This window comes from Lemur catta, chromosome X (assembly GCF_020740605.2).
Source record: "Lemur catta isolate mLemCat1 chromosome X, mLemCat1.pri, whole genome shotgun sequence".
Taxonomy (NCBI): Eukaryota; Metazoa; Chordata; class Mammalia; order Primates; family Lemuridae; genus Lemur; species Lemur catta.
In genome coordinates this window covers 13232023-13244833 of record NC_059155.1, presented here as the reverse complement: position 1 = coordinate 13244833, position 12811 = coordinate 13232023, and the positions used below count along the sequence as shown (strand labels likewise).

At 39.7% G+C, this 12811-nt stretch overlaps 1 non-coding gene across 1 annotated transcript; it reads left to right on the top strand.

Moving 5' to 3' along the window:
- LOC123628930 lies at positions 1-107 on the top strand. Its single transcript, XR_006731810.1, has one exon. It is a non-coding gene; the product is annotated as a U6 spliceosomal RNA (small nuclear RNA).
- Positions 108-12811: the final 12704 nt, after the last annotated feature.

Genomic DNA, 12811 nt, shown 5'->3' with positions numbered 1-12811 from the left:
GTGCTCGCTTCGGCAGCACATATGCTAAAATTGGAACGATACAGAGAAGATTAGCATGGCCCCTGCGCAAGGATGACACGCAAATTTGTGAAGCATTTCATATTTTAAAAGATAAAAAATTAAAAAAAAAAAAAAAGAAAGGATTTTGCTAGCTAGAGGAGCAGTAGGAATATGTTCCTTCATTCTTTCATTCAACACCTATTTATCATGTGTCTACCATTGTTACAGCAAGTGTGATAGTCAGTGGTCCCGAGGACAAACCGAGCAGCACACGGAGAGTCGGAGAATCAAGGTTTATTCGCCGGCGGGCTCAGAGGGGTCTCGCCACCAAATTCTGAGGCCTGTCTACCCAATTTTTCCCACTTTTATTAAGTTGGGGTGATCCAAGGGGAGGGGGTCTCAGGTGACTAATGCCCGCCAGGTAACAGGTTAGGTTAGTTCCTGCACCAGGTAATAGGTTTAGTGTTATGCTGATGTGCCAGGTAATAGGTTTAGTGTTATGCTGATGTGCTAGATGTTAGGTTAATGATATGCTGATGGGCCAGGTGTTAGGTTAGTCATATGCTAATGTGGGTCTTCCGTGAGGGGTGGGGGTCTCAGGTGGCTGCTGTGCTAAGAAATCGATGGGGGTTTTCATTATCACCATATGCCAGGTTATATTCTAAACGCTAAATATACATCAGTGGAACAAACCAGACAAAAGTATCCTGCTTTCATGGAGCTTACATTCCTGTTGAAAGGAAAACAGAAAACCAAATATAGGATGTCAAGTGGTCGTAAGTTCTATTCCGAATTATAAAGCAAGCCTAAGAGGAGGAAGACAGACACATGGGTGGCAAGTGTGAGGGGTATGTGCTACTTTAGATAGGGTGTTCAGATTAGTTATATAGGGCAGTTAGGAAAGGCCTGTGCATCACATCTGCTGAGACCCGAATGAAGTGAAGGATGTCAGGAGGAATGAACTGCATTCCAAGTGAATAGCAGCAACACTAAGGTCTTGGGCTAAGACAATGCTTGGGTTATTCAAGGAACAGCAGGGAGGCTAAAAGGGCTGAAGCAGAGTGAGGGAAGCAGGGTGGGGGTGGGGACGGTATAAGATGAGGTCAAAGAGCTAGTTGGGAACAAGATACCATAGGGCACAGCGGGCTAAGTAAGGCCCTTTTATTCATATTATGGTAAAAACTAATCTTGGTTTTAGTTTTTTTGTTGTTGTTTTAGAAATTCCATTTGTAAACTGGACTGTTGATTAATATAACAATGTTTTATTTAGATATTTTGATATTTAGTTGTGGTTGTAGAAGCAGCTAGTGTATATCTCAACAGCTCAGAAGCATTTATTTTCAGAGGAGACATGATTTGGAAATAAGAAAATTAGAACAGGAATTGATACGTGTATAATGTAACGAAATTATAATCAAGACAGACTAGCTCGCAGTGGATGGCTTACTTCTTGGCATGATAATGTCTGATGTTTAAAGAATGCTTCCAGATAGATCTGTGATCTCATCAGACTCACGTAACAACCCCAAGAGATAGGGGGTACATGTGGTATTACGGATGTTGAAATGGAGGAAGTTTGCATGGTTTAACCCAAGGTCACTCAGCACATGAGTCATTATCAGAGAAACAGACTCCTGACTCTGAATATGCTACCCTCCTCATCGCCAGCTAGAAGGATCGTTGAGTAACTTTTTGACTCAGAGGTCAGAATATTTAATCAACCAAATTATTAGCTCATTCCTCCCTTCCACCTCCCAAGGGCATAAAAATATGCACTACATAGAATTGAGCAAAGAAGGTGGGGGAGAAGCCCTTGCTTGTTATCTTTTTCTTTCTCTCTCTTTCTCCCAGAGCCAGGGTCATTGACCAGAAGCCTGTATACTTGAAAGCATAGCTCTGTTCTCAGAGAATGGAGAGGCATGTAAGACCTTGACTACCCTGAGGATCACAATAGTCAAGGGGCCATTTTTTCCTACCATGGCAGAAACCACTCAGAAGAGTACAGTAGCTCTCTCTTAGTTCAACATTTTTTGCTCAATATTCTAACAAATTAAACTTCTCCTGCCATATTCTCAATTGTAGTGTATATTTGCTACCATTTTCCTAACGATATTTAGTAAAAAGTAAAAGTACCCCCCCCAAAAAAATGACACAACCCCCTTCAATAAATGAAATGTTGATTTAAACAGGGGAGAGTTGGTTTTCTAATGGTACCAAGTAATTGGGTAGCAAAACAAAAGAAAGAATTCAGGAAGTCCGAATTCCAGAAGTGGAGAAATAATCTATGTATTGTCACAATTTCTTTTCCCATATAAATGCTGGCTTTTCCTGAGGCGCAGACCTCAGTTCTCTCCCATCTCGCTGTATACTCTCTCCCTGGGCAAGCCCGCTCATATCCATAGCTATGTCACCACTTGTACACAGATAAACTCCCCAATCTATATTTTCATCTCAAAACTGTCAGCTGACCTTCAGAACAGTGTACCCAACTGCCTACTTGACCTTGTTTATAGGATGCCTCAAAGGCCTCTCCGATTCAACTTGCTCCCCAAACCTGGTCCTCTTCCAGCCTTCCCTATCTTAGTGGCTTGCCTTACCATTCTCTCCAGTTGTACTCAGGGGTCTTTTGATACCTCCCTGTCCCCCCCCCCACAAAAACCTGCGTTTTGTCAGATTCTGCTTATTTTACTTCCTAAAAATATTCACAATCTATCTACTTCTTTCCATCTCCTTTATCACCATTGTACCATCACCTCTCTCCTAGAACCGTGTAGTACTTCCTAATCTACCCAGATCTGCTCTGGCTACCCTCCAATCTATTCTGACCGTAGGCAGAATGGTATTTTCATAAAGAACTCCGTATCATCCTCATGCTTGAAACCTTTATGGCTTCCCATTACTCTTAAATTAAATCAACACCAAGCTCCTTAATGTGGCCTGTAAGGCCTTGCATGATCTGGCACTTGTTTATGTTCAAGGCTCAGCTTGAACCTCCTCATTCTCCACACTTACAGCCACATTTGTCTTTAAGTCCTTCATGTCACCACACTCCTTCCTGATACAGGGCCCTTGCATATTTTGACTTGTCGGTTTGGAGGGAACACTTTTTCCTTCCTTTCTCACCGAACTCATTCCTCCTTCAGATCACATTCTGAGTAATCCTTTCAGGAAAGCCTTCCTTAATCCCCCTGACTAGGTCAATGCAGCTGTTCTAAGGTGTCATAGCACTTGTCGCAGTTCCTTTTTACATTTTTTAGTGTGATTACTTGAATATTTTTTTCATTCAAAAATATTTAGTGATCAACACCAGGGAGTGGCAGCAGCATGGGAAGAGCCCTAGCCCTCTCCCTCCTTGTCAAGGGCTGCAACACTGACTCCTTAGCAAAGCCCTTCGTTCTACGTGGCCTTGCATCTCCTCTTTGGCCTAGCTTCCTGCCCTGTCAAGGAACAGGGCAATGGGGTTCCTCTGTTTTGAGGACTCTCTGCAGCCCCTCCAGCCTGCCTACCACCCAGGGCTCCTTGACTATGAACTGCCAGCCTTCTTCCAGGAAGGCTGCCCTGCCAAGGGTATACCAAGGGGCAGCTGATCTCAGAGACTGGCATCTCAGGTCCTGATTACTTTATTATTGTGTGCTTCTCCTCACTAGATTGGGAGATTTTGAGAGCAAGAACTTACCATGGTATTCCTAGTGTTTACCACAGAGCCCAGCACATAGTACACTCTTAATCTATATTAATACTTGTTGAATAAATGACTGAATATGTTTAAGTACATTGGGTCAGTACATTTTTTCTCTGAGGACAAAGTACTGGGCCTTTTCAATTTTTTTACCTTCATTAAATCACTGACTGGATTCTATGCCCGGGTTCAAATAGTTGCCTACGTTTCGTAGCAGTATGTTCTATGATGGCAAAAAAGAAAGAAATAGACCTAGTCATGGCTCCAATAAATTTAAATACCAGTGTAATAAGAGGAAAAAATAGGGTTTTGCAACCGGAATTTTTGATATTAATCATTGAAAAGAATGTCACCTTATGGTGCCATTAGAATAATTTAATTTTTAACATTTTTTCCATTGTCGTTGTTGCCCTAGAGCTTGCGATACACTTTTACAATTAGTTCAAGTCATTTTCAAATAACACTCCACTGCTTCACATGCAGTCCAAGTACCTTATAATAACAAAATATTCCTTGTTTTTCCCTCCGGTCCCTTGTATCATTACTGTCATTTATCTCACTTATGCATAAGCATACATAAATATATATACATATATGTGCATATATCATCTAATACTTTTTGCTATTATTATTTTGAACAGTTATCTGTTAGCTCAATTAAGAATAAGTAAATAAAAGTTTTTGTTTACTTTTATTTATTCCTTCTCTAATGCTTTCCTTGATGTAGATCTAAGTTTCTGATCTATGTCATTTACTCTCCCTCTGAAGAACCTCTTTTAACATTTTTCATAAAGCAGGTCACTGTCAACAAATTTTCTCAATGCTTTCTTGTCTAAGAAAGTCACTATTTCTCCTTCACCTTTGGAGGAAAATTTTGCAGGATACAAAATTCTAGGTTGGTGGTTGTTTTCTCTCAACACTTTCAATATTCTCTTGAATATTTCACTCCACTTTCTTTTTGCTTGCATGGTTTCTTGGGAAATCAAATGTCATTGTTATCTTTGCTCTTCTATAAGTAAGCTGTTTTTCCCTCTTTTTTCAAGACTTTTCCTTATCTTTGATTTTCTGATAACATATGCGTAGGTGTAGTTTTTTCTTTTTTATTTATCCTACCTGGTGTTCTCTGAGCTTTTTGGGTCTGTGGTTGGGTGTCTGACATCAATGTGGAGAAACTCTTGGTCATTATTGCTTCAGATAATTTCTGTTCTTTTCTCTTTTTCTTCTCCTGGTATTCCTATTATGCATCTTTTGTAGTTGTCCCACAATTCTTGGATATTCTGTTTCATTTTTTTCAGTCTTTTTTCTCTTTTCCAGTTCTGGAAGTTTCTATTAAGATATTCTCAAGCTGAGAGATTTGTTCTTAGCTGCGTCCAGTCTACTAATGAGTGCCTCAAAAATACTTTTCATTTGTGTTACCCTGTTTTGGTGTCTAACATTTCTTTTTGATTCTTTCTCAGAATTTCCATTGCTCTGCTTGCATTAGTCATCTGTTCTTGTGTATTGTCTACTTTTTTCATCATAGCCCATCGCATATTAATCATCGTTGTTTTAAAGTCACCATCTGATAATTCCAACATTCCTGTCATATATGAGTCTAGTTCTGATGCTTGCTCTTTCAAACTGTGTTTTTTTTTCTTTTACTATGTACTTGTATTTGTAATTACTATGTACTTGTACTTACTATGCACTCTTACTTGTAATTTTTTGTTGAAACCCAGCCATGATGTACAGGTACTGGGTCAAAGGAACACTATTAAAAAGGCCTTTAGCAATCTGGTGGTAAGGTATGGGGGAGAGTAAGTATTCTATAGTCTTATGATTAGGTCTTGGTCTTTTAGTGATGCTATGTCCCTGGGATGTAAACTTCATAAGTGACTCTCAGTGTCCTACCTTCCCCCATCTTAGGTGGCACAGGTGGCTGGAGGGGACTGGAGTTAGAGTTGGGTATTATCCTGCCCCTCCCCCAGGTCAGTTAGGCTCTGACAAAACCCCAATAGTTTAGGCTCTGGTAAAATAGATTCTCTTGAAGACAGGCCTCATTAAGAAGAACAGAATGTTCTGGCATATTTCAAAATGATTACTTTCCCCCTCCCCCTACTGGAAGCCCACGGGGTTTTTCTTTGATCTTCACTGTGAGAACCTAGTGGAACTCTAAGAAGTAAAACTCACAAAGGACTTTTAGCTCACAGCCTTGTCCACACCGAGCCTCCAGAAATTCACCAATTACAGCTTAGGTTTTCCTACCCTGTACTGGTTTCTGCGGAGGTTTCTGCTCAGGTCATTTGTGATTCTCTGGATCTACCTGTCTGTCCCTCCAATTTTGGGGGCTGCCGTTTGCCCTGTGACCCTACTTCTTTAACAGATCTAAGAAGAGTTGTTGGTTTTTCAGTTTGCTCAGTTTTTACTTGTTGTTAGGATGGAGTGGCAATTTCCAAGTCCCTTACATACTGGACAGGAAACCAGAAATGTCTGTTGTGGTTTAATGCCACCTTTCAATGTAGATGTTATCTTTGTAACTCTTAGATACAAATAAAAAAAAGAACATAATCTGATCTGTGTTGAAGAGGAAATTGCTTATTTAAGTATTGGCAGGCTAGAAAGGTAGGCACTTCACTGTGTATTAACCATACAAAAATAGCTATTATTCTCCCCAGGCAAAGGTTAAGTTTTCTGTAAGAAAAGAACTTCAGCTTCAATGGGTGGAGCAATGGTGGTTTGCTTTCAGAATACAGAGACTACACCCCCAACCTATTCTTTTTTATATTTACTTTGCTCAGTTTCTGCATCATCATCTCCTCTCCTTGTGATATTAAAAGATGACACTGTTGGCAGAATCATCCACATGTGAAAGAGTGACTAAAGAGCCTCATTTAGTGATGCAGTCCTCTCCACACTGGTGTATATAAAGAAATCTAATGACCATTTCTGTGGCTTTTCACAGCTTACAGCTCTAAAGTTCTATTCTAAGTTGCAGACTGTCTTTCCCCAAAGTCCTTCTCACTTTTCCCCAACAAGAGTCTTCTGCTGCAGTTTCTGGACTCTTCCCGACATGCCCTGTTCATTCCTAGTGTCTACCCTTGCTCATATTGTCTCTTCTTCCAAGGAAGCGCTGTCATACTCTCTGCCATCCAGCTCAAATCCGTACTTCTCCGTGAAACCCTTCACTCTTCTGGCCTTTTTGGACTTGTTCTGACACTTCTAGCCTGCCCACAGCATTTAGCCTGTTTGTTTTGTTGTATAGCTTCCTCTGCTTTTTGTCATCAAGTCTTATTTCCTCAATAAGAGATTATATCTTATGTCTCTTTCATGTGCCCTGCAGCACTTAGTTCAGTGGAAGGCACGTGACAGCTTCTACTTGTTTATGACTTGCTTATTGTTGTCTGACACATTGGAGTGTTTACTGCTATAGGTATCTGAAATTCTATAGTTATAGGAAAATCCTCAAGGTTTTGCTTTTCTTTGACTTTATGGCATTTTCTTGGGAAAGGGGCTACTTATTTATATTAATAGTTACCCGACTTATGCTTGCTGTGTGGAAACTGGTGGAATGTGCATCAAACATAGTATAATTCAACTTACCTTCGTTCAAAGACTTCTTTTTTAGTGATCGTGGTTTGTCATTCCATTTTAAGGATTTCTTAAAGGCAATGGTGATGTTTCTTATTGTTACCGAAAGTTCAGCACTTGTCCCCAAGGCTGCATCAGAACAAGGACAAGTGGCTTGAGGAGAAGGAAAGAGAAATTTATTAATTTGCTAGCAAATGAGGAGGTTGGCAGACTCCTGTCTCAAAGTACCAATGTCCCTGCTTCTGAGCAGAAGTACAGTGTTTTAAAGGTTCTGATTCATCTTATCTTCAGCTAAGACAATCTCATGAGCTCCGCCTGGGCAATTCCCCCAAGCCATCTGCTGTGGCACAAAGAACAAAGGACACTCTCTGGTTCCTCCCAACTGCTGGCCTGAAGCAGGGATGTAGGTTTTAGTTTTCAAAAAGGGTAAGGGGGTTTTGAAGAGACAGAAAACATTTTTACCCTTTTTCAGGGCATTTTTTCTGTTACATTATTAAAGAAACTTGAGCCCCAACTTGGATGACCTTTAGATTGATGTTGCTTTAACACTATTTCTGCTAACTTAAATCTCCTGAGGCATTAATTTTATAACTTTGGTTTTCTGCTTTGTCTAGATAGTAAGATTTGGCAATAATGTTGAGTTGCCTATCTCCATGAATATCTTAGGATGTTATGTTAAAGTTCCATGTTATAAACATATAGACTGATATATGAGCTCAGTGGTAGACATACTTATTTTCTTGATCTTTTGCACATCATCTTGGGAATATTTTCCATAACACAAACTCAATCTACAAGAGTGCCTGGATCTTGTATGAATTACATGTTGATTAGGAAGCAGATTGGAAGTTCAGTCTAAAGACCAATTTTCAAGTTTCATTTCTTTGTTCTTTCTTTTAGAGATGGGTTCTTGCACCTTCACCCAGGCTGGAGCATAGTGGCATTATCATAGCTCACTGTGGCCTTGAACTCCTGGGCTCAAAGGATCCTCCTGCCTCAGTCTTCCAAGTAACTGGGATTACCACCATGCCCAGCTTAATTTCTAAGTTTCTTGTTGGGTTATTAGCCCTGGCTGACAAAAATAAAAATCAATCTACCATACAAACTTCTTTCATCTCTTTGGCAATAGTCAAGATACCAGTATCTACATAATAACTGATCATATTATTATGGAACAGTAAATGGATCACATATGAATCTTTAAATTCTCAGGCAACAGGCATGTAGCTAGAGTCCAAGGAATTTGTGTTTGTAAATCTTTTGTCAGTTGAATGTAGACTAAAAAGTCTTGGTGTTCACTGAATTTTTTTCTGTATTTTGCCACATGCAAACAGCATGAGTGCTTATTTTTCCATATTGACTAAATAGTTCAAAGAAAATGAGACAAGGAGCAAGATAATGATTGTAGTTACCCAAGAGTTACAAAAGTCTGGATTTTCAGTAAAGCAATGGTCTGAAAAGACCTACTTTCAATAAAAGAAACACTAGTCGATGGGCACACTTATAAGTTTGACTCAAATGGTACAAAAGCAATTTATGTAACCAACACATTTGTACCCCCATAATATTCTGAAATTAAAAAAAAAAGTTGTAGGAGTGATGGTTACCACAGTATTCCCATTCTTCATAACAGTATGGCTGATGAAAAAGATAGATGTATCATGGTGATGATAATAATTTATTATTAAACAAAAGAAACACTGGTCATTGAAAGAAGTAAGTGGCTCCCTGTGGGAAGTATTTATAAAAGTATATTTAGAGGTTACCAAGGGGGATAAAATAAAAATAGGCTAGACAACTCTTCTGAAGGAGAAATGTCCTTGTTGATGTAGAAGACTGTCTGAGGAAGACTAATTCTAGGGAACTTGAAGAGAATGAGAGCTATAGCCAGTTACTATGATGTTAGACCAGGTAGCTCAAAGGACTATCAATGGAAACTGTAATAGTGTTTCTTCAGACCTGGGAAGTGAATGATAGCTCAGGTATGAAGCAATATTCTTCTAAGGTGAAGGCATGTTTAAGAAGTCTCAGTCCTTATTAGAATTGAATCCTAGAAAATAAGAATTATATAACCCAAATATCCCGGATTTTTCCAGCTGGTGAAATGAAATCACATGAATACTAGTCTCCAAATTCCATCAGCTGCAAGCCCTCATCTGCTCACAGAGGAATTTAACCGCCTTCCAAAGACTCTCTAGTTATTTCTGGCTGTCCTCAGCAGGGTGGTTTACCACATGTGCTTGTAAAAGTTCACGCACATTCTTATACTACAGCCTACTAGTCAAGGCACGTTATCACTGCATCTGCTGCAGATGCCCTTTACACAAACATCATTGTCCATATCAAGGCAATTGGCTCCCAAATTTCCCAAAGTTTCCCGTTCTTGAGGTACTGGGATCTAGGCCCCTCACCAAACTCTATGAAAATTTTGTCACCTTGGCCCTGAACAGCATTATTTGAACAGAATTATATAAAGTCCTTCATGAATACAGTTCCCTCACCTTTTGACTATATACTCTCCTCTCCACCAGGTCTCAAATCCAAAGGGCCAGCCAGAGCATCAACATTCTACTGTACCTTCTATTCTTTCCAGCTTTCTCTCTCGTCTTCTGTGTGCTCCAGTGAAAAACAACAAACAAAACCAACTTATCATTCCTCCCTCAGCCCAAACCCCAAAGTCTCCATGTATGTAGACTTATGCAAATGGGTAAAGGAAGAGATGGGAGAAGTGTCACCTAATTTCTCTCAGACAAGGTTTTAGCACTAACTTCAGCCCAGCCAAAACACTCTGTTACACATGTAATAAAACATAGGTTAGGTTTCCATTAGAGCTGGATGGGAATAGGAATAGCAAATTAAAGGAAGGAAACAGGAAACAGTAGTATAAAAGGAATCATCAGGCCGGGCATGGTGGTTTGCACCTGTAATCCTAGCACTCTGGGAGGCCAAGGCAGGAGGATCACTTGAGCTCAGGAGTTCAGAACCAGCCTGAGCAGGTGCAAGATCCTGTCTCTACTAAAAATAGAAAACATCAGCCAGGAGTGGTGGCACGTGCTTGTAGTCCCAGCTAATCGGGAGGCTGAGGCAGGAGGATCACTTGAACCCGGGAGTTTGAGGTTGCAGTGAACTATGATGATTCCACTGCACTCTACCCAGGGCATTCTCAAAAAAAAAAAAAAAAAAAAAGGGGGGGGGGAACCATCACTTTGGAAAGAGGATTAAACCTTGAAAGAGTCAGTGACCCCACTTGTCTTTCTTCCTTACTGCTATTTTTCATTTTTTCAGGTTTAATTTCAATATTGGCTCAAACTTTTGTTCCTTCATATTTAGATGCAGAAGAAGACAGAAATTAGTATTCATGGCTGAACAACTACTAGTTAAGATTTTCATAAATCACAAAATGCTATAAAAAGTGATTAATAATGTTGGGTTTGGCAGATCTCTTTGCCTTAAAATAATTCCATTTCACATCTGCAGTTGAAGCCTTCTGTTCCATAAATCAGTGGAATATCATCTGTTCAGGGCAAAGCAGCCTTAATATTAAGACAGTATCACTCTCAAAGTATGGTTATCGCAACAGTGATGAAGGGCAAATAGCGCTTTTTAGTGCCATCTCAGTATGAAGATTTTCAAACTGAAAAAAAAAAAAACCAAATAGTTGAACTATTACCCCATGCCTTGAAGTAGAAGAATTTACAGACCTGATTTGTTAGACAGGGTTACCTATGAGGGAAATGACATTGAACCTCACTTCAACTGGTATGTTATGAATAGACAGACAAAAGTGGAGAGAAGGAAAGCTCTGCAAGTTGTGGGTCAGGAAAAAGGAGAACTTAACGTTGTAAGAAGAATTCTTGAACATTAAGAGTTGCTGACAACGTGGAGGAGAACCTGGAGTTGGCCAAAATATTGTAAAGGGTAGAAAGTGCTATAATGAGAAAGCAAATGGCTAGAATGACCTAGAACAATGATTCTGAACTGAGAGAGATTTTTCCCTCTAGGGGACATTTGGCAATATCTGAAGACATTTTTCTAAAATAAACTTTAAAAAATTTTAGAGTTATAAAAAAGTTGCAACATAGTACAAAGATTTCCCTATACTTCCACTCAGTTTCCTCTATCGTTAACATCTTACATTAGTATGATATACTGTTACAAGGAACAAATATTGACACATCGTTATTAAGTAAAGTTTATACTTTATTCAGATTTCCTTAGTGGGTACCTAGTGCCCTTTTTCTGTTTCAGGAACCTATCCAGAAAACTGTATTGCATTTAGTTGTCGTGTCTCCTTAGACTTCTCTTGGCCATAATGTTTTCTCAGACTTTCTTTGCTTTTGATGACCTTGACAGTTTTGAGGAGTACTGATTAGGTATTTCATAGAATGTCCCTCAGTTAGGATTTGCCTGATGTTATTCTCATGATTAGATGGGGGTTGTGGGATTTGGGGGGAAACACCATAGAGGAGAAGTGCCATTCTCATCATGTCGTACCTAGGGCTATCAACATGACATCACTGATGATATTAACCTTTTGTCCAAGATAGTGTTTGTGGGGCTTCTCCATTGTAAAGTTATCTTCCTGCCTTTCCATACTCTACAATTTGGAAGCAAGTCACTATGTGCTGCCATCACTTGAAGGATCTGAAGTTATACTCTACCTCCTTTAGGGGGGTTATCTACAAATCACTTAGAATTCTTCTGTGTGGGAGACTTGTCTCCTCTCCTGTATGTATAATATTTATTTACCCATCATTTCTTTACATCAGTATGGACTCCTGGATATTTATTATAAACTTTTTTTTTATTTTTGCAAGAGGGTGTTTACAGAAAAACTCCTCAAAACATGTTTTCCTCTGCTCTCACACCACAACAATCAACACAGAAGACTTACTTCTGTGACTGAACATGGGGATTTTTTTCCCCACACACCAAACAGCAGATACCAGTTGGGTGTCCTCTAATTTAATTCCGACACTACCTACCTGGAGATAGTGTCAGATCCTACAGGGTAAGGGTTCAGCCCCCAAAACTGCCACCCATGCACCCACCTTTAGACATGAGTCACAAGTCTGGGAGTCTGGAACTTCTAACCAATGAGTTTCAAGTTGGGATTCCTATGACCTCCTTTTTAAGTTCGATTAATGGGCTGAAGCAGATCACTGAACTCAGGGAAACACATGCTTATCAGTTTATTGTAAAGGATATTACAAAAGATATACAAGAAGAGATGCTTAGGGTGAGGTATGGGGAAGGGGTGTGGCACCCTACAGGAACATTCACGTGCTCAGCTATCCAGAAGTTCCCCAAACCCAGTTCTCTTGTTTTTTTATTTTTCTCTTTTTTTCCCAGTTCCCTTGGGTCTTTTATGGGCAACAATGTGGAAATGTGATTAGCCTTCGGGGTATAGAGTGTCTTATGACCCACAATCAGAAAGGTGAGGATGGGATTAGAGTTCTGCCTTGGGGCAGGTGAAAAATAGGAAGGAGAAGGTCAGAGAGATTTTTTTTTCCTGAGGCCTGTTCCTGAGGGCTAACACACCCAACATTATAATAAAAGACTAAC